The sequence below is a fragment of the Trachypithecus francoisi genome, unplaced genomic scaffold (assembly GCF_009764315.1).
Source record: "Trachypithecus francoisi isolate TF-2019V2 unplaced genomic scaffold, Tfra_2.0 Lachesis_group11, whole genome shotgun sequence".
Classification (NCBI taxonomy): Eukaryota; Metazoa; Chordata; class Mammalia; order Primates; family Cercopithecidae; genus Trachypithecus; species Trachypithecus francoisi.
Window position 1 is genome coordinate 9,202,134 of NW_022681456.1, and position 19,489 is coordinate 9,221,622.

Genomic DNA, 19,489 nt, shown 5'->3' on the forward strand with positions numbered 1-19,489 from the left:
CTGCCTCAGCCACCCAAGTAGCTGGGACTACAGGCACCTGCCACTATGCCTGGCTAATTTTTTGTATTTTTAGTAGAGATGGTGTTTCACCGTGTTAGCCAGGATGGTCTCGATCCACCCGCCTTGGCCTCCCAAAGTGCTGGGATTACAGACATGAGCCACCGTGTCTGGCCAGGATTTTTTTTTTTTTTTTTAAATCAAACACTGACTTGACCTTCGTGTAGCTGGTAACGTGAAGTCAATGTGAATTCCAAGGGAAAGTTCACGTCTCTTCCAGACAGCCCTCTGAGATGGCCTACTTGGTCTCCCCACTTCTACTCTCCACCCCCAACACGCCCCCACATCTTGCATGCAGCGACTAGAGTGGCTGTTTAAAGATACAAATCTGATTATGTCACTCCTCTTTGTAAAACCCAACCTGTATCATGGTTTCCCACTTCACTTGGGATAAAATACAACCACTTTAACCTGCCCTACAAGACCCTACTTGATCTGGCCCCTGGCCTAGCCACTCTTCCCCTTCGCCTCCATAGTCTATCCACATTCATTCTTTCAGTTCCTGGAATGGGCAAAGCTTTTTCCCCTCTTTGAGGCCTTCCCACATGCTGTTCCTCTGTCTGGAAAATTATCCCCCACTTCCCTCCACACTAACACCTACGCACTCTTCAAATCTCAGCTTAAATCTTATTTATACAGAAAAGCCTTTCCTAGGCCCCTTCTCTCCACTCTAAAATTTGGTCTCCCCTTTTTTATACTTCCTCATAGCAGGTGCTGCTTAACTTCCACAGCAGATACCACAGTTTGTGATCATATGTGTAGCTGTAATTGTGTTTAAATTCCGATCCCCTCCCCCTCACAGATCATAAGCTTCAAGAGAACAAGAACAAGTTGATTTTGTTGGCCACACTACAGGCACTCATATATATCTGAAAGAAAGAAAAATACATACAAAGCCCCTAATCGTATCTCGTATATCTTAAAATGTTACCCATCACATCATTCAATCATTATTTAAATGATTAAAATATTAAATCTCAATATTAAAACTCTGATACAGCCTGCAAATTTAGTAACAATCCCTTTTCCTTGAAGGATATAAAAACTAATCTGAATCTGCTGCTGCCACAGAAAAATACATGTATAACTTACAACTCTAAGGAAATAAGATTAAATATTATAGTGAGAGTATTGTCTAGTGTTCAGTTTGCTAACATGTTTATTCACAGTCAACTAATTTATATGCCTTATTTTTTAAGATGTGAAAGCACTAGGGGCTGGGCACAGTGGCTCACACCTGTAATCCCAACACTTTGGGAGGACTGCTTGAGGCCAGGGTTTGAGACCAGTTGGGGCAAAATAGTAAGACCCTGTCTTCACAAAAATAAAATAAAATAAATCAGCCAGGTGTGGTGGCACATGGTTGTAGTCATTCCTAACTACTGGGGAGGCTAGAATCATGCCACTACAGTCCAGCCTGGGCAACAGAAAGAGACCCTATCTCGCTCTCTCACTCCCTCCCTTCTCTTTTTTAAAGAAGAGGAGGAGGAAGAAAAGAAAGCTCTAGGAAAAAATGCTTTGCAAAATACTGTTTATGAAGTCTAATGTATTGTCAGTACTTGATAAAAATTAATTTTAAAAATCACAAATTAAAAAGCATTCAAAGTTGCCTATCTCTAGTGCTCTGTGATATGATACACATCTCGTCAAAAAATATAAATGATATTGCAAATAGTTTTTGGATCACAAAGGCTAATAAAACCAATATTTATATACTACTTTACATTCTACAAACCATATGCACTGTATCACTGAACTCTATGGAGTAGATAGAGCAGGCCATTTACAGAAAAGAAAACTGAGGTTTGGTGTCATTCAATGTCCTCCCCAAGGTCACACGACTTCTAAGAGGTAGAGTCAGAACTACTATAGGGGAGGGAGGGCTGCTCCCATATGTAAATTTCTTAACCAAAAGAGAACTTCATCATAAATGCCGAATCTCGGTAATTAGCGTAGATCTGTGCTCCTATTACCAAAATGTCATCTCATCAGAGAACCATGACCAGCCAAAAAGCTGTTTTAAAGTTAAAACTTAAACTATCAATTTGGGAAACGGCTAAACCACAGTATACTGAAACCATGGAACATGATGCAGCAGTTGTTAAAAAAAAAACTTGAAGCATTATATGCTAAAATTGAAAGTTAGTATACAACAGTCCTTGTTAAAGCAGTCAAAAACGATGTTAGGTGCACACACGCAGAAGTATCCCAAAAGATCTAGAAGGATACACACCTCACAAGTAATAGTCGGCATCCCTAGAGACAGAGGTTGATAGTCAAAATACAAAATGCCATCTCTGCGATACGCTGTTTTTACAAATAAAATGTACTACTCTCATTTAAAATTAATTTTTAAATTTTAAATTAACCTGTGGATTGAACAAGGTCAGTTTCCTGCTTTAAAAAACTATGCATCTATAAAGGAAATAGGGGCCCTCTCTAAGAAGACAAAATGCCTAAAAACGTTCCATCTTGAGAAAACAATAAATTGTAAATATCAGAAAACGTTCCTTGAAGAAGGCAATAGCTCGGAAATCTTTTTTCAGTATCTGGTCTCCTTTGTTGCAGTGGGACAGCCCACAAGCAATCCAGCGACCAGAACAGTTCGGAACAGGCTCCGGGGAGATTTAGTTGTTCGAGTTCGGCAAGAAAGGTTTCACAAAGGAGCTGAGTTCTGGGGGAAATGAGAGGTGATGTGGCGGAGAGATGGATCTGGATGGGAAAATGTCTGGGAGGGGGTATACGGAGTTCATGAGAAGCCGGGTACAGTGAGAAAACTGCAGTCGAGTCCTGGAAGGGGTGAGAACGCCTGCGGAGGCGGGAGTCGAGAGGGAAGCGCACAGCGCCGGCAGCCAGTTTACCTGGGTGAGAATCCGGCCCTTGTTGTGGTCAAACAATGGAGGCGTCCGGCCGCAGCAGCCTTCTGCGCTGGGTGCGCGAAGGGTTCCTCATCACCTGAGCGGGATGCTCGCCTCCTCTGCCGCACGCAGGGCGCCCTGAAAAACACACAGCACCCCATGCAGCCGGCTCCTCCGCAGCCGCCCGGCTCCCCGGTCCCCTGGCGCGGCCATGACCGCCTCTCCGGGGACCCGCCTGGAAGGGCTCCAAGGCGCGGCTCCACGGGCGACGAGGGCGGCCGCGCTCCCCCTTCTCGGCTCCAACAACAATGGAGCCTGGCTCGGGAGTCCGGCTCCCGCGGGGCCTCGCCCGGCCTCGCCCTGCCCGCTGCCCAGCCCTCGCTCGCGCCGGCCGCCATCTGCGCCCCCCGGCCCCGCTCCCCAGCACTGCGGGCCCGCGGCCGACCGCCCGAGGCCCGAGGGGCGGCTTCTCAGCCCGGGGCCCGCCCGGCTGCGCGGAGCCGCTCTGACCTTCCCCGCCATCCCCAAGGGCCGGGCCGGCCCGAGGCCCATCCTCCGGGATGGGTTGTTTTTCTTTTCTTTAATCCACTCCACCTCCTTCCCACCCCCAGCCCGCTCCCCGGCCCCCGGCCCCCGGCCCCTAGCCCCCTCCGGGAAAGAAAGAAAGACTGCAGCCCGGCCGCCGAGAACTCACTCCAAGTGAGGGGAGTCAGCGCCCCAGGCCGCGGGCGCCGCGCACCCACCTCCCTCTCCTCAGGGACACCTCACAGGTGCGCCTCCGAGCCGCGCGCGCGCGCGCTCCGCACACCCAGACGCCTCCGGGGGACAGCGCGCGTGCGCACGCACGAGGCCGGGGAGCCCCCGGGGAGCGGGGACCGCACGCATGCGCGGCCGCCAGGCCCGCGCCCCCACTGCCCGCCTCCGCCCCCGCCCCCCCAGCCCCGGCACTGCTGTCCCGGCCATCCCCAATCCTCGCGCGCGGCGCGCGCGCTCCCGCTCGCCTCCCTCGCTCCTCCCCGCGCCCCCGCCCGGGCCGCGTTACCCAGGGCAACCGCAGTGCGGCCGCACCTGAGCTGTGCGCCTGCGTCCCGCGGGCCCGACCCTCCCTTCCCCTCGGCCCTCGCCCCTGCCCGGCCACAGCCGGGCGGAAGGGGGCGTCGCCCCGCCTCGGCAAGTGAATATCTGCCCGCCGCCCCCGCCCAGCTCGGCAGACACAGACCCGCCGCCGCGTCGGCGCCTCACCCGTCGGGTCAGCGCGGCCAGGCCTAGCCGCCGGCCCCACTCCCAGGGTGCACCGCGGCGAGCGCTCGGGTGGGAGCGGGCGAGATGTGCCGGGCGGGCGGCGCCCACTGACCTCCCTCGGCGGCCCGGCCCCGGGCAGCGCCCGAGCCCAGGCAGCCCCGCCCGCCGCGCCCCGCCCAGCCCATGGGCCGCGAGCCCCCGCCGCCGCCCGTCGGAAGGACCGAGCCTAAGAGGGCAGCCGCCTGAAGGAACGCGACGGCGGCGCCCGCAGGTGAGGCGGGGCCCGGGGTGTGCCGAGTCTGGCCCCGCTCACCTGGCAGCGCCGGCGGGGGCGGAGGGGCCGGGCGGGGACGGGAGTTCGTGGCGAACACTTTAAAAACCCTCCCCGCGGGGAGATGGGGGACGGGGTCCTCCCCCCCAACCCCGGGGCTTGGGAGCCGCGCTAGCTCCGCGAGGGGCAGGGGTGGCCCCGGGCGAAGGCAACTCGGGGGACGGCGGAATAGGGGGAAGAGGGTCCCTGAGGCGCGGGCCGCGCCAGTCCCCGTAGGGTCCGCCGGCCCTTTCTGGGGAGGGGGCGCCCCGGCCCGGGCTCCAGTCCAGGGTGCGGACCGGCCGCGGCGCGCGCCCACGCCAGTGGCAAGGAGGAGGAGAGGCCGGTCCCGGGGCGCTCCTGCCAGCCCCGGGGTGGGATCGCAGGGCCAGGGATCCGCATTGCAGGTGCACCAGGAGCGCCCCGGGGCCTACCCGGGCTTTGTCTGGGATGCTGTGGGGAGGAGGCGACTTGAATCCACATCTCCTTTTTAAATGCGTGTTACCACCCGGGGTCCTTAGAGACCCTCCCTGACAAGTTGTATCGCCTCCTGTCTTGGTAGCCTTTCCGTAAGTACACTACCTGCCAGCCCCTTCCGGAAGCTTTGTTGCGGCTTTAGTTTACTCTGACGATTTGCCTGTGATTCGTGAAACGGAGCAGAATGCACAAACGCAGCAGAGCTCCAGGTTCGGCTCCTGGGCTGCCGTCTGCTACCGCGAGTGAGTTTCTCTAACTTAGGTTTTCATGCTGACCTGTATTGTTTCATTTCAAGCTTTGATGTTTAGCAGTACGATCTAGTCCACTAATGAAAATTAGGCAGCCAGAGAGAAAATATAACCGTACTCTGTAGTTTAGGTTGCAGTAGTTGGTTTTATAACAAAATACAAGCTACCAGGCTGTAATACTTTAACATATTACGCATTTCCAGAAACCTGTAAGAGTATTAAAACTAGGATTGCCATCTTAAAACTTTTACGTTTGAAATTAAAGAGCATTGCTATTGATAAAAATTTTTTTTTTTTTTGCACATCGAGAATTCCCATGCATTTTCTCGCCGTTGCATTGTAAGGAAAAAGATGCTAACGTTTGAAGTGCCTTTTACCTCCAAAGATGTTTTGAAATGTATGTAATTCTTTTGGGTAACTGTTCATCTTACGTGAAATATGCTTGGAAGAAGGCTTTAAAACTCGTGAATATATATACGGGTATGCGTACTTCTACTTACCACTGAAAAATCTTGAAATAGTTTTGTTACTCCTCTGCATATTGTAATTACTCAGTAAATTTAGTTTAGGCACATTTAAGATCTAAGGTACAGGTCAATTATTTGTGTGAGATTTTTACTGTAACACATTTTAAATACATCAGTCTGACAAATAGGTTGTTTTGGAAATTAGATATTTTTATTACCTCTTTAAAAAACGAATCATTCATCTTGGGTATATAACTCTTTCATCTGTCATGTTGGATAAATTGCCAAATTGGATAAATTGATCTCAACTTACCCAATTATCTTTGGATACATTGAGCTCAAATAATTACCTAATGGGTAGGATGCCTTTGCAGTGATACTAACGTTAATAAAGTGTTGATGCTTTTAAAAAATACTTATGTTTAAAAAGCATTTTCTCGTATTTCTGGCAAGAAAAGTCATGGAACTTTTTTCCTTCTATCTGGAACAAGGTCAGCCATAAATAGTTTCTAATACATAGTGAGCACACATTTGGTAACTAAGATTAATTGTATCTACTGAATTTACTGAATTCCACATCCTTCAAGGGCAGTGACTAGGTGACTTTGTATCTTCGCACACCAATGTTGCAGTAAACGTTTGAGTCAGATTGAAGTTTCATCCCGGCTAGGTAGGTGCTAGCTTAATGACACCAGTTTCCGTATCTTCAGTCTTGATGTTTCAACCTGCAGAAGAATTTGGGCAGGAAAGTGGCTGTGCCCTGATTGTCTTCAGACATCTGGAGGTCTGTCATGCAGCAAGGGATTCCATGTATTTTGAGTAATTAGTACAGAAAAACAGATTTCACTTTCATGTGAAGGCGAAAGTTGTTTATGGTGAGAACTAGCGGTGGAAAGAAGGGGCTGCTCGTTCCGCAGGGGCTTTTGGCATCAGCTGGTTCCCCACTTGGCGTGAATGTCTGTGAGGAGGTATCACAGGTATAGGAGGGTCTTTCTGAGAGGAACTCCTAGGTATTCTGATGGCACCTAGATTCGAGGATTTCTGTACTTCACTTTTAGCACTGTGGCTTTTGTTTTTTTGTTTTCTTATGCTGGTTTCTGCAATTGTGGACGTAGCAACATCCCCAGACACCTACATGAACCCTGGGAAGATTTTTAGTAGATTAAAGACCCACCTGCTATCAAAGATGATTCTTAGTCCTGCTTTGCGTTTATATGGCACATTACAGGGAATAAACCACTCTCAAATTCAATGTGTTTTGAAAGACTGTTTTTAATTATACATGATTTGTATTTCTTTCTTTGACTTTTATTTTCTACAATAAACATTGAATCAAGAGGAAAATTACCCTTTTCTAGGAAGGCAAGCACAAAAGTCTTTTTTTAAAGCTCTTTTTAAAAAATGGGATGGTGCCAGTCATTCTTTGGAGAGCCAGCAAGTTGTGAAGGTGAATTGTTCTTTTTTTTTTTTTTTTTTTTTTTTTGAGGCGGAGTCTCGCTCTGTCTCCCGGACTGGAGTGCAGTGGCCGGATCTCAGCTCACTGCAAGCTCCGCCTCCCGGGTTTACGCCATTCTCCTGCCTCAGCCTCCCGAGTAGCTGGGACTACAGGCGCCTGCCACCTCGCCCAGCTAGTTTTTGTATTTTTAGTAGAGACGGGGTTTCACCGTGTTAGCCAGGATGGTCTCGATCTCCTGACCTCGTGATCCGCCCGTCTCGGCCTCCCAAAGTGCTGGGATTACAGGCTTGAGCCACCGCGCCCGGCCGTGAATTGTTCTTTTACTTGGCTGAAAACATTTTTTAAAAGATACTGAATAAGCCTGGGTGCAGTGGCTCACTCCTGTAATCCCGGCACTTTGCTAGGACAAGGCGGGCAGATCACGAGGTCTCGATTGAGACCATCCTGACCAACATGGTGAAACCCCATCTCTACTAAAAATACAAAAATTAGCTGGTCATGGTGGCGCAGTATTCCCAGCTACTCGGGAGGCTGAGGCAGGAGAATCACTTGAACCCAGGAGGCAGAGGTTGCAGTGAGCTGAGGTCATGCCACTGCACTCCCAGGCTGGCAACAGAGCTAGACTCCGTCTCAAAAAAGAAAAAAAGAAGAAGAAAGAAAGACTGAATAAGAGATGATTCTTGTGCTTGCTCCGCGTTTTAGTTTGTTTATTTCATTACTCAAATATGACTCAAGTTTCACAGCAAAAAGTCCAGTCATATCCACCTACATTAAGTTGCATTGGATGTTTTTTCAGTATGTCTGCATGGTTTTTAAAATATGCTGGCAGCTGAAGGTAAAACAAAGCCAAGAAGTAGAATTACAGCAAGCTGAAAAGCTTAGGGGAATTGGAGCTTTGTGTTTGAAGAAGAAAAACATGTGCCCTGTTTGTATGAAACCAATCTTGAGAGTGATGGTTTTATTAAAAATGGGAATAATAATTTATCTATTACAACAAAGATTCAGCTACTGAGTGTCAATCTAATACATATATTAAGTGGGTCAATGAGGTTGGAACTCCAGTCTGTGGCTAAGAAGCAGAGCAGAGTTGCCTGTGAACACGAGTGCCCAATACACAAGGATTGAAGTGCAGCAAGACGGTAATGAGGCCAATTGAGTTAAACCAAGGTCCGACCTCTCCAGTTTAGGAAGAAGAGGAAAAAACAATTCTGAATTAATGTCTGCTTGGACTTAACTTTTTAAACGTCTTTTAAAGTAGTTTCTCTTGTTCTCTAGCAGATGAGTTTGTCTCATGCTTTTGTGTCTCTTACCCGTTAGCTGACTTTGGGTGTGATAAGTGACCAAGACTCCTCAAACTTTGAACAAGGAATGTACCATTTATTTATGCTGTATGCATGAAGGGAAAAGAGACGATTATCAAGTTTTTCTGGCCAACCAAGAAATAAAATGAAACCTTAAAAATACTTATTTTTCCAGGAAAAAAAAATCACAGATACTACTTAAATATTATTACCAGGACAACAAATTAGCAAATAAGGCATCCAGTTAGAAAGCAGCATTTTCAAGGTTAAAGGTTGCATTTTAAAGCTTTTAGCCATGACTTTTGAGGGGATCACACAAACATCTTAAAAGACTTCTTTGTTTATCAGAAAACAGTTTACATGCAAATTTCCACAATGGAGAGCAGACCGAGATCAATACTTTTACGATTATTCCCAGCTTACTGCTTTATCAGAAAGAACTTTACTACGAAGCAAGAAGTGTCTACTCTTCTGTGAAGGAGTAAGTTTTCTCCTTGTTTCTGAAATTCTGTATTCTAGCTGAATTCTCGGGACTGAGCAGTGAACTTCCATTGGTTAGCACCAAATAGAGCAAGCCTGAGAAAGCTGCTTATAATAAGGGGGGAAAACGACAGAAGAAAACTTTTAATAAAGGAGTATGAGGCACATAATACTCTGCTTCTGCAAATTTTCTTTTTGTTGCCTCTTTGGCAACACTTCAGATACTAAATTTAGGTCTGCGTAAAATCCATTATCCTTTGCTCTTCAGATTTCCTCCCCAATCTATTTCTAAATGCATCCTGTGCCCTTCTCATTTACTATGCAAGTAAGAGAGTTTATGAGAAGTCGTTAAAGCCCATTTTCTTAGGTAACATTGTTTAAGCATTAATGCTACACGTAAATTGTCGTTCTCAATATTACTATAATATTGTCTTTCTTAAAGTTGCACATTTTACCTAGAAATCCGTGGCATCGTACTCTGAAAAGGCCATCTTTGATATAATGTAGAGGACATGTAAAAACACTGGGTTCCCAAGAGAAAGTTCCATCTCTATCATACATAGCATAATTATCTAAGGATCGCCATATTTTTCTAATGATAAATGAACATAAGAGGTTAGGCTCATGCCATACCCTAAACATTGAAGAAGGCTTTTTGTAACTCCTTTCTCTTCAGCTGTCACACACATCAACCCGGACGAAAGGCACTGCTAGTGTTTCTGCCTCAGTGGCTAGTAGCGTGGGAGGGCAGATACGCTTTTTTAAAATAGCCAAGTCTTGCACATTGATAAGAAAGATGGAGAAAAGTTGGGGTTTTTTGCTCAGTTTTGTGTTCCCATAGATAAGAATATAGCAGAAGTTACTAGGTTTGGCCTGTCATTTTCAGGGAAGGTCAGTATCTGATACTGAATCATCTTTATCTTTTGATTGAGTCCCTGTGACAAGACCAGAAAGTTCTAGTGGAATAGAGCAGCAGCTTTCTGGCATTAAGGTACTTGTTCATTGACATGCCCTACTGCTCTCGGGGGAGGAAGGATATGTAATCCTCCTCAGCCTCTGCAATATGATAGATTTCAAGTGAGGAATTGTTTTCCATCAATAAAGGGGTCAAGTCAGTTTTTGACAAGTTTATTTGTACAATAAGGCTGTGGTATCAGGACCCAGTTCAGAGATGAACAAAGTCAAACCATATTGTTTGAGGGCAAAGGCAGGTTTTTAGGGGAGAGAGAAAATAAATATCCAAGTAGAAACAGAGCCAGAAGTAAGACCTTGGAGACAGGTTGAGAGCTGTCTATTTGGAGGTGTTCTTGTGTCTCATCCCTTGTTGCAGGATGGAACTCAGAGCTTTGGATGACCATTGGCTAATTCTGGAACACTGCACTGAACGTTACTCATTAGCAGGCTGTGGTTAGAGCAGAGTGCCTTTCCTAGTAGTTTCAGGATGCCAGCGGGACCTGCCTGTGCAGTGACCATCTTGAGTCTGAAATTTAAGTGGAAAGCAGCAAATTAGCCATTCCTGTGTTTAGAGAAAACTGAGTTTAATTAGAAGGTGTCAAGTCGTTGGGGCCAGCATGTTCCTACTGAAGAAACTGGGAATCCTCGGCACATTAGTAGCCAGCAGAACTGTGGAGTTCCTTGAAGGAAGGTTGAAGTGATGTTTGGACTGCTGAACCGCAGAGTGAACCTGGGAACGAGATGTACTGACAGACACCCTCATCAGTGTTTTCCATTGGTGTGCAAGACTTAGCTATTTCTCAAAAGAACATAGCTTCCTCCCCCGTGGAATGTCCTGCCATTGGGGATGTAACCAGAAGCCTCCGAAGCCTACTCAGTTTTTTAAGTGAAGATCCCAGATTTTTGTTTGTCACAACTCTCATGTTTACATTTCTAGGTAGGGAATCTAGCCACTTCAGTCCAGTTTCTGAAAGTTCCTGGCTAGATTATTTTTCACAGTTCCATTTGGACATTTTACCACCTCTTCTGATTGTGGACAAGACAGTGAAGGCATTGATGAATGTATAGGGCTTTACAGCTTTATTTACAATCTAATCTGGAAATTATGGACTCCTATTCCAAATAGACACACTTAATGTACCAAATCTGTAAATAAAATATTTCAGAAGTCTTTTTGACAATCATTGTGTTAGCCTTTGCATGCATCTTCTACACCTAGTGAAATTACTAAAGCATTCACACGAAAACCTATTTTTCTCATTTGAATAAAACCAATCTGAATGTGCTTATAAATGCCCACCTCCCGCCCCACACCCCCATCCATAGATAAGTTGCTCTCTTTGACTTTATGGCTACTTCCCACAACATGAATGGACAGGTCAGACAACTCACACAGTGGTGATGAGCTACACTGGTAAATTTGGAACATGCTACCCACATACAATTTTCCCTGGCATCCCTTCTTGTTGGTGTGTACCAGGCCATGGGACACAGGAACAAGATGAAGGCACTTTGGAGCTACCAAGGGGCTCTCTGAAACCCTGACATTCTTCAGAGGCCCTTCTACGATGTGAGGCCTGATCTGGGACAGGGACAGTGTGGGAAAGAGCCACTATAAGGGACTGTTCACTCTGAGAAAGATGACTGACATAGATAACCTTGACCGTGTTATTCACCAAAGGAAGTATATTTCCAAAACAGCCCAACATGGGTTACATGAGGGCCGTGAGAAATGTAAGCTCCTCCAAGAGCATGCAGCCCTCACTGTTTTCACAATTGTCCATAGTCAACAGAGTCACGAAAAAGTGAGAAAGAAAAGCAGGACTTCATACTCCAGTGAGAGCAATAAGCTTTGACTTCCGGACAGAATATACAGAGGTCAAGATGAATCAAGGTTCCTCTTTATTGAGAAGAGATTGCATCCCAAAGACCAATTTACTTTTCTGTGAGTGGTTAGTCTTGTCTCTTCAATTCTACACAAGTGTTTATGGATTCACCTCACTGTATCTCGATGCACACGTACATGCACACTTGTCATTCCAAACAATGTATTTAACTGGCAATATATTTAGCAATTTAAAATTGTAGTTTTTAAATGTTACCAAACATATCAGGTGTCCTAATACATTGATTGATTTTACCATCATAATTTGAGCTTTAATAACAAGTATTCAAAAAAAGACCCAGCAGCTCATCCGTGGGGATTATCAGGTGACAAGGGATGTTTTTTCCATTTGAATTTTAATTTCTTTATTCGTTTTTAGGTAAATATTATTAACTAATTGCCTCACTATTCTGTTGGTCCAAAGGGAATTAGGAACTTTAGAAAACAAAATTTACATTAAAAAATAATGCAGTTATTTAAAATTGTCAGAAATGTGGCATCCTAAAACATTCAGCTAATAGAAGTAGAGTGACTCTTGGTTGTCATAACATGTAATACTGTCTGGGATTTTTAAAAAGCAATTTATAAAGATAATAGGTTCTTAAGCTATAGCTCCCTTTAATTTGTATTCTCATGTTTAGATTCACCTACTCTGAAATCATGGTGTTAGGTAGTCATTGAGCTATTCTGTAAGGCAAGTGTCAAGAATTTAGGAAGTTCCATTTAATTTAGCCTTTGTGAAAAAATTCTACTTTTTGTATGAATTCATATGTACAGGGTTGTCTGTGCCCCACCCCTACTCCCTAATATTAGCTCCACAGAGGGAGAGTTTTTATCTCTTTTGTTTGTTGATGTGTTCCAAGTGTCCTCCACAGTGTCTGGCTCAAAGCTGCTTAAAGATGCTTCCTTTATAGAAAGAATGAGCTATAATACTTTCTATCACCCCCATTTAGAAGACATAACCTTCTCTTATACCCCCAAATTCACAAAAATAGATATGAAAGGATTTTCTTTAAAAGTACTAAGAACTTGAATAATTTCTTTCATGTAGTCTTCTGTGTTATATTGGAATAGCCTTGTTGTTGTTAATACAGACACTTTATAAAAAAAGATAAATAACTTTTCAGTTTGTACCTGTTATGTTTAAACTTTGTTTTCATTTTTATTTTTTATTTTTTTTTTTGTTTTTATTTTTATTTTTATTTTTTTTTGAGACGGAGTCTTGCTCTGTCACCCAGGCTGGAGTGCAGTGGCCGGATCTCAGCTCACTGCTTGCTCTGCTTCCCGGGTTTACGCCCTTCTCCTGCCTCAGCCTCCCAAGTAGCTGGGACTACAGGCGCCCGCCACCTCGCCCGGCTAGTTTTTTGTATTTTTTAGTAGAGACGGGGTTTCATCGTGTTAGCCAGGATAGTCTCGATCTCCTGACCTCGTGATCCGCCCGTCTCGGCCTCCCAAAGTGCTGGGATTACAGGCTTGAGCCACCGCGCCCGGCCTAAACTTTGTTTTTAAACTGCTTTTACAACCTGAGCAATTGTTTTTATTTTGAAAGAGACCTTTTCAAAGTAGAAAACCATTTTAAGATTTACCAGCGCAACACTAATTACTTCAACTTCTCCAGTATATTTGTGCAAATTACAAAGTTCAAATTATGGCTCTTGTACACAGGGTTTCCTGTTGACCACGGAGCCTGTACTTTCATTTCTCCCAGCCTGGAAAGCTTTCTTAAAGTGCTAGTATATATAAAATATTAGGAGTTTTGACATGATTTCATAAATTTATTGGGAGTCTTTAAAATTCTCCTAAGGTTTACATATTTAGTGAAGTCCTTAAAAACAAAACTCTTTGCATTGAAGAAATATTAAAGCCTTTAAACATCAAAGTTTCCTAGAGATTTCCTGCTTGTCTTAGATAGAGTACTCCTGTGGAAACTGTACACCTAGGTCAGCTTCAGTGTTTCCACTTAATTTCTGTAGAAATATGCAGCTTTATAACCATAACACTGGAGTCCCTGTTGCCTTTCAGAATTATCTCGCACTCACCCTCTTCAGTTCTCAGGTCACGTTAACGTTCATACAAGAAAAGCAAAATCTCACATTATTAAGAAATGGGAAGAAAATTATTACATTCTTAGGCAGTTTGGAGTGTATTTGCAATCCCTTTTCTTCCAAGCAAAAGAAAGCAAGGAAATGCTGATCCAGTGTTCCAGCCGTTTTAGCTAAACAGGTAAAGTAGTCCCTTTCTGCACTCCTGCTTCGCCAAGCATGTAAGATACAAGGAAGAAACTCACTCAAGTAGGCTCCTATTGCTCCCTCACCTGCTGGTTGCCTTTTCCTCCAGGGTTAGCAGTTCTCTGGTACAGGAAGGATGCTGCATGTGGGGAGAGCTTGCCCTCCCAAGAGTGCCATACGCTGCATTTACTAGCCATCCCAGAAACCCAGAGAGACCAGGATAAAACTCAAGTCCAAAGGGGAGAAAAGGCCTACCTCAAATTAGGTTGACCCTAACCCTGGGGGTTTCTCAACCAAAACTCTTTTGACCTTTGGGGTCAGATTATCCTTGCTGTGGGGCTGTCCTGTGCATTATGGTCCATTTAGCAGCATCCTTGGCCCCTACCCACTGGATGCTGGTAGCACCCACCCACACACTCATGACAACCCAAAGCGTCTCCAGACATCGCCAAATGCCCCCTGGGGGCACAGTTGTCCCAGCTGAGAACCACTGCTCCAACTTGATCAAACTCAAGACTTATCAGGAGGATGAGAACCCTGTGTTCTTCCATTAATTCCGTCTGCTTAGAGTTTGCCTCGTATCAGAAAACTTACACTCTAATTCCATCTGTTCTTTGGATTAAAAAGAAAAAGATGTATCTTGCATAAGCCATAAAACAACGACTGTAGATTCTCTGAGGGGGAAAAAGAAAACCTATGTAGATGGTGTTCTTAGCAGGCTAGAGTCAGATTGCAGAAGCAGGCCATCTCCTCTTCAGGACCCACGTGAAGATTACTCTTGCCACTGCCAGATTATTTATGTCTCAGCACAGAGTCACCACTTTCCTCTCTCTACTCCCCATCCTGTTCGGCCTTCTGAATCGCCGCATCAGTTGTTGACTTAAGCAGGCAAAACTCAAACTACATTTGAATAAAGAATTTGTCAATATCTGCATTTGTTGTAGTCTTCTGTATCGAGAGAAACCCCAAGTCCCTTATCCAGCTAACCAGAACACCTTAAAAGTGTTTATGTCTTCAAAAAAGAGCTACCACATGAAATTGTATTATTAACAAATTAGTAAATAAGGCAACCAATTTAAAAAGCAAACATTTAGAAGTTCAGAGCTATATTTTAAAGGATTCAGCAACAATCTCTAAAGCCCAGGTGTCTTAAAATACTTGTTTGGTAGTACAAACAAAACAGAATTGTACATTTTTACACATTTCCACACAGAATAGCAGAGTAAGCTTGTAATTCTTTTTTTTTTTTTTTTTTTTTTGAGACGGAGTCTCGCTCTGTCGCCCAGGCTGGAGCGCAGTGGCCAGATCTCAGCTCACTGCAAGCTCCGCCTCCCAGGTTTACACCATTCTCCTGCCTCAGCCTCCCGAGTAGCTGGGACTACAGGCGCCCGCCACCTCGCCCGGCTAGTTTTTTTTTTGTATTTTTTAGTAGAGACGGGGTTTCACCGTGTTAGCCAGGATGGTCTCGATCTCCTGACCTCGTGATCCGCCCGTCTCGGCCTCCCAAAGTACTGGGATTACAGGCTTGAGCCACTGCGCCCGGCCAGCTTGTAATTCTTTAAGAGAACTAGCTTTTTAACCCAGAATGGTGTCTGTTTTTCTGCAGCTTTAGGAGAGAAGAAGCATTTTCTCTTCCTCTGAATTATTTTTTCACAAGCCGCAGCATCAAGAATAAGCACTGGAATTATATTAGCATCTGGCACAAAAGAGTAGACCTGAGAAGCTTACAGCTTAAAATATGGGGAAAGAAAAGGGCATAAGAGAATGTTTAACAAACGGAATATTGGCCAAATGGTGTTCAGGCTGTGCAGCATATGCACTTTTAAGAGGGTTGCAGCATTTTGTCTTCATTTAGGGACAGTATATTATCTAGTTAAGAGCATAGGCTTTGGAGTCAGACTGGTTTGGGATGACCCCAGCTCTACCTCTTACTAGGTGTGACTTTAAGGAAGTTATTTAACCCTCCAAGCTTGTTTGCTAACGTGTGAAGTGAGAGTAAGAATATCTGCTCCTTAGAGTGTTGATCAAGTACGTAGCATGGCGCCTGGCACTGAGCCCTTGGTAAAAGGTGATTCCGTGTTCATTCTTCTTCCCTGGAGCTAAAGGCTGTGTTGCTACTGCAGTTTCTGTCTGCTTCATCCTGCATCATCCCTGCCGGACTAAACTCCCTTAAGTGGGGATTTTGCCTCTATTGAGTAAAAACTCGGCTTTTCCCCATTTCTTATCTTTTCCATCTCGACTTTTCTGAGCAGCTTTTAATATACAACTTAAATCTGACATTAGCTTTTCTATCTAACCTTATTTTCCACCATTCCCCAGAATGTTCTTTCCATATCAGATAGTTTAATGGTCTCATGTTCCTTCTAAAGCTTCATTCATATTTACTTCACCAGAAATGCTTTCTCCTGACCCAACTCTGCCCATCCTTTGAGGCTCAGTTTAATTCCAACCTCTTCAGAGTAAAACCTTTGTCACTCCAGTCCTTATTCACTCATTATTAGGTATCTCCATGTGTCTGGCAACAGATAGGTACCAGGAATGCTACAATAAATAATTGAGGCCGGCCCCTGTCTTCCAGGGATTTATGCAGCCTGGGGCAGGAGAGACAGGTAGATAAGAGAGAGTTGCCAGTGTTATGATGGGCAGCCCTTCGCCCTTCATGGACAGCCCTCCCCTGGCTCCTGTACTTGGTGTATGCCTTGTGAGGATTTAATTATACATTGTTTTCTTTGTACTTTAGTGGCTGAGTCTCATATCCCCAAGTAAATTGTAAGCATAGGACTGAGTACACAGCACTTTAGAAACATATGCGGGCTTGATCTTTCACCTCCAGATGCATATCTAAAAGGAGAATCAATTGCCTAGCCTATTGTAAAGGCCTTGTAAACTTCAAAAAGCAAATTAAAAAACAAAATCGATGATGTTAAGCTCCTGGCGACCCCCCTAACCTCCTAGTGATTAGAGTGGCTCCTAGGCTTTGGAATTCATGGGACAGTGCGCTTTTAAATTTGGCAGTTCTAAAATGAAAATGAAGAATTGTCCTTTGAGTCTGATAACGTTAGCTTTATGGAAAACTCCCTGCATTGTCCCCGTTTTTCTCACTGTGTCACAGACCAAGAAAAGTATCATCCAAGCTCATGACAGGTGTTTCCTGAGTTTCTGAGCTGCTGAGTGCCACTGAGGAGCTCATAAAGCATGATCTGAATCATGAGCTTACATGCACCGCAGCCACATCTCAGCTTCAGTGCCTTGTCACAGGCTCAACATTGACAGTTCACATACTTGGCTGGTAAGAGAAATTTCCAGGTGTCAGTAAGCTGCACCAGAGAAGATACTGTATGCCACAAACTCTAGGAAGTCCTGAACAAGCCCACATTTTCCTTTCCACAGAAATGAAATTTTGATTTGTAGGTGGCTTGATAATTTTTTACTCTCTTTATTTGTGAGCTTTCCCACTATGGCAATCAGAGAAATTGTTCTAAGCCCTCTCCTGCTCATTAATACGAGATACAGCATAGCACCTAATGATGGGGTCAGGGAGGATGCTGAGTGAGATCACCACTAATGTGCAACTCCTAGAAAGAAGCCTTTCTTAAAGGGCCGGCCCAGGTTTCCAGAGGCACCATTATTGTAGGTGGCGGGGAAATAGCAGGGAACAAGACAGAAAAGTCCTTGTTCTCCTGGAGTTTACAAAGCTAGTAAGGTAAGAAAGATAAATAAGCGACCTAATTTTAGAGAGTGGTAAATGCTCTGAAGACATAAAATGGCATAATGATGATGGCAGTTGAAGAAAATTGTTAAATTATTCCGGCAGTACAAAGTGAGCACTGGCCACAGCAGTTACATGACATTTTATCTGGGAGCAAATGAACCCTGTTTGGATGACTCTCCATATTGAAGCAATGATAGTAAACACATAGCTCTAGCCATGATTCTAAATGCTTTAGATTGTGCTGCCCAACTTGGTAGACACTAGCCTCATAGGGACAGTTCGTTTTAATTCAAACAAAAAGTAAAATGAAAAATTTCTCAGACACATTAGCCACACATTTCAAGTGTTTGATAGCTACATGTGGCCACTCCTCTGAGCCTCAGTTCTTTAAAAACGGCATAACCATACCTACTTTGTGTGATTGTTTCAAGAATTAAGTGATCATCTGTAAGCCTGGCACCTAAGGCCGGGCGCAGTGGCTCATGCCTGTAATTCCAGCACTTTGAGAGGCTGAGGCAGGTGGATCAGTTGAGGTCAGGAGTTTGAAACCAGCCTGGCCAACATGGTGAATCCCTGTCTCTACTAAAAATACAAAACTGAGCAGGGCGTGGTAGTGCGCACGTGTAGTCCCAGCTACTCAGGAGACTGAGGCAGGAGAATCGTCTGAACCCAAGAGGTAGAGGTTGTGATTGCACCACTGTGCTCCAGCCTGGTCAACAAAGTGAGACTCCATCTAAAAAAAAAAAAGAGTCTGGCAGCCAGACAGTTGGTGTGGCTACTTTGTTGGACAGCAGAGAATAGAATATTTATATCATCACAGAAAGTTCCATTGGACAGCATCTCTTTAGATAAACTCAGTCTTCCCCACATCCTAATGAGGTGTAGGTACTGTTTTTCCATTTTACAGATGACGAAATAAGGCATGGGAGTTATGCGTGACTTGCCCAAGGTTGCATCGTTAACAAAGGGCAGAACTAGAATGCAAACCCTGGCCGTCTGGATCCAGAGCCTGGTTAATCCCTACCCTGCTATTCCGCTATAGGGCACAGATCCCGTATAGCTCATCTGTGTGATCCACTTTCAACCAGGGTGCATCTGAGGGAGAGAACAGTACCTCTCCAGAAAATCTTGTCATTGAATGCTTTTAAATTCAGCTAACATGAGTTCTGACCAAAGGATCAGGAAAAATGTAGGCCTGTCATAGGCACAATTTCCCCCTCCTTGAAAAGGGCAGAGGAAACCACAAAGCACCAAAAAAATACCAAATTTATGTATGATCTCAATAAGGCAGATTAAGCTCTCTATGCCTCAGTTCCTCTATCCTAGAGCGGTGTGAGGATGTAATGAGACAAGGCCTGGAAAGCCTCAGCGGGACCTGTCAGAGTCAGTGACACCAGGGAGGTCAGCAGCATCACCACTGCACTCAAGCGGCCACACTTGGGTTGAACGTTCCAGAATGCACAGGAAACAGCAGAACAGACGACTTACGTGATGAGGCAGCTTGTCCTTTCCCAGAGCTGCCATGAGAGCCTGTGGTTCCAAACAGCCTGAGTTTGGAATTGGAGAGCACTTTAGGAAGGCAAGAGGCAGAGGAGGTGGCAGCCTTTGGAGAGAATCTGCATTTGGCTCATGCAGTTAGGATTTGCAAGTTTAGTTAAGTGTCTTCACTCGTCTGAGCCTCCATTCTTTAAAAATGGGTTTAATCAGCTGGGCGCGGTGGCTCATGCCTGTAATCCCAGCACTTTGGGAGGCCAAGGCAGGCAGATCACCTGAGGTTGGGAGTTCGAAACCAGCCTGACCAACATGGAGAAACC

At 45.1% G+C, this 19,489-nt stretch overlaps 2 protein-coding genes across 16 annotated transcripts in view; one reads left to right on the plus strand and one right to left on the minus strand.

Annotated features, from left to right (window-relative positions):
- ZNF664 (zinc finger protein 664) overlaps window positions 1-4,283 on the minus strand; it is a 40,458-nt gene extending 36,175 nt beyond the window's left edge. For 8 of the 13 annotated variants that reach the window (XM_033220156.1, XM_033220150.1, XM_033220147.1 and 5 more), the window contains exons 1-2: window positions 3,610-3,810; window positions 2,919-3,053 (exon numbers count right to left, since the gene is read on the minus strand). The gene's annotated coding sequence lies outside the window, so the exon portion shown is untranslated. Of the gene's footprint in view, window positions 1-2,918; window positions 3,054-3,609; window positions 3,811-4,157 lie in introns of those variants that run through there. The other 5 variants (XM_033220157.1, XM_033220155.1, XM_033220153.1 and 2 more) reach the window with 2 other exon arrangements.
- CCDC92 (coiled-coil domain containing 92) overlaps window positions 4,125-19,489 on the plus strand; it is a 35,841-nt gene continuing 20,476 nt past the window's right edge. For 2 of the 3 annotated variants that reach the window (XM_033220140.1, XM_033220143.1), the window contains exon 1: window positions 4,125-4,428. The gene's annotated coding sequence lies outside the window, so the exon portion shown is untranslated. Of the gene's footprint in view, window positions 4,429-5,029; window positions 5,187-19,489 lie in introns of all 3 variants that reach the window. The other variant, XM_033220141.1, reaches the window with a different exon arrangement.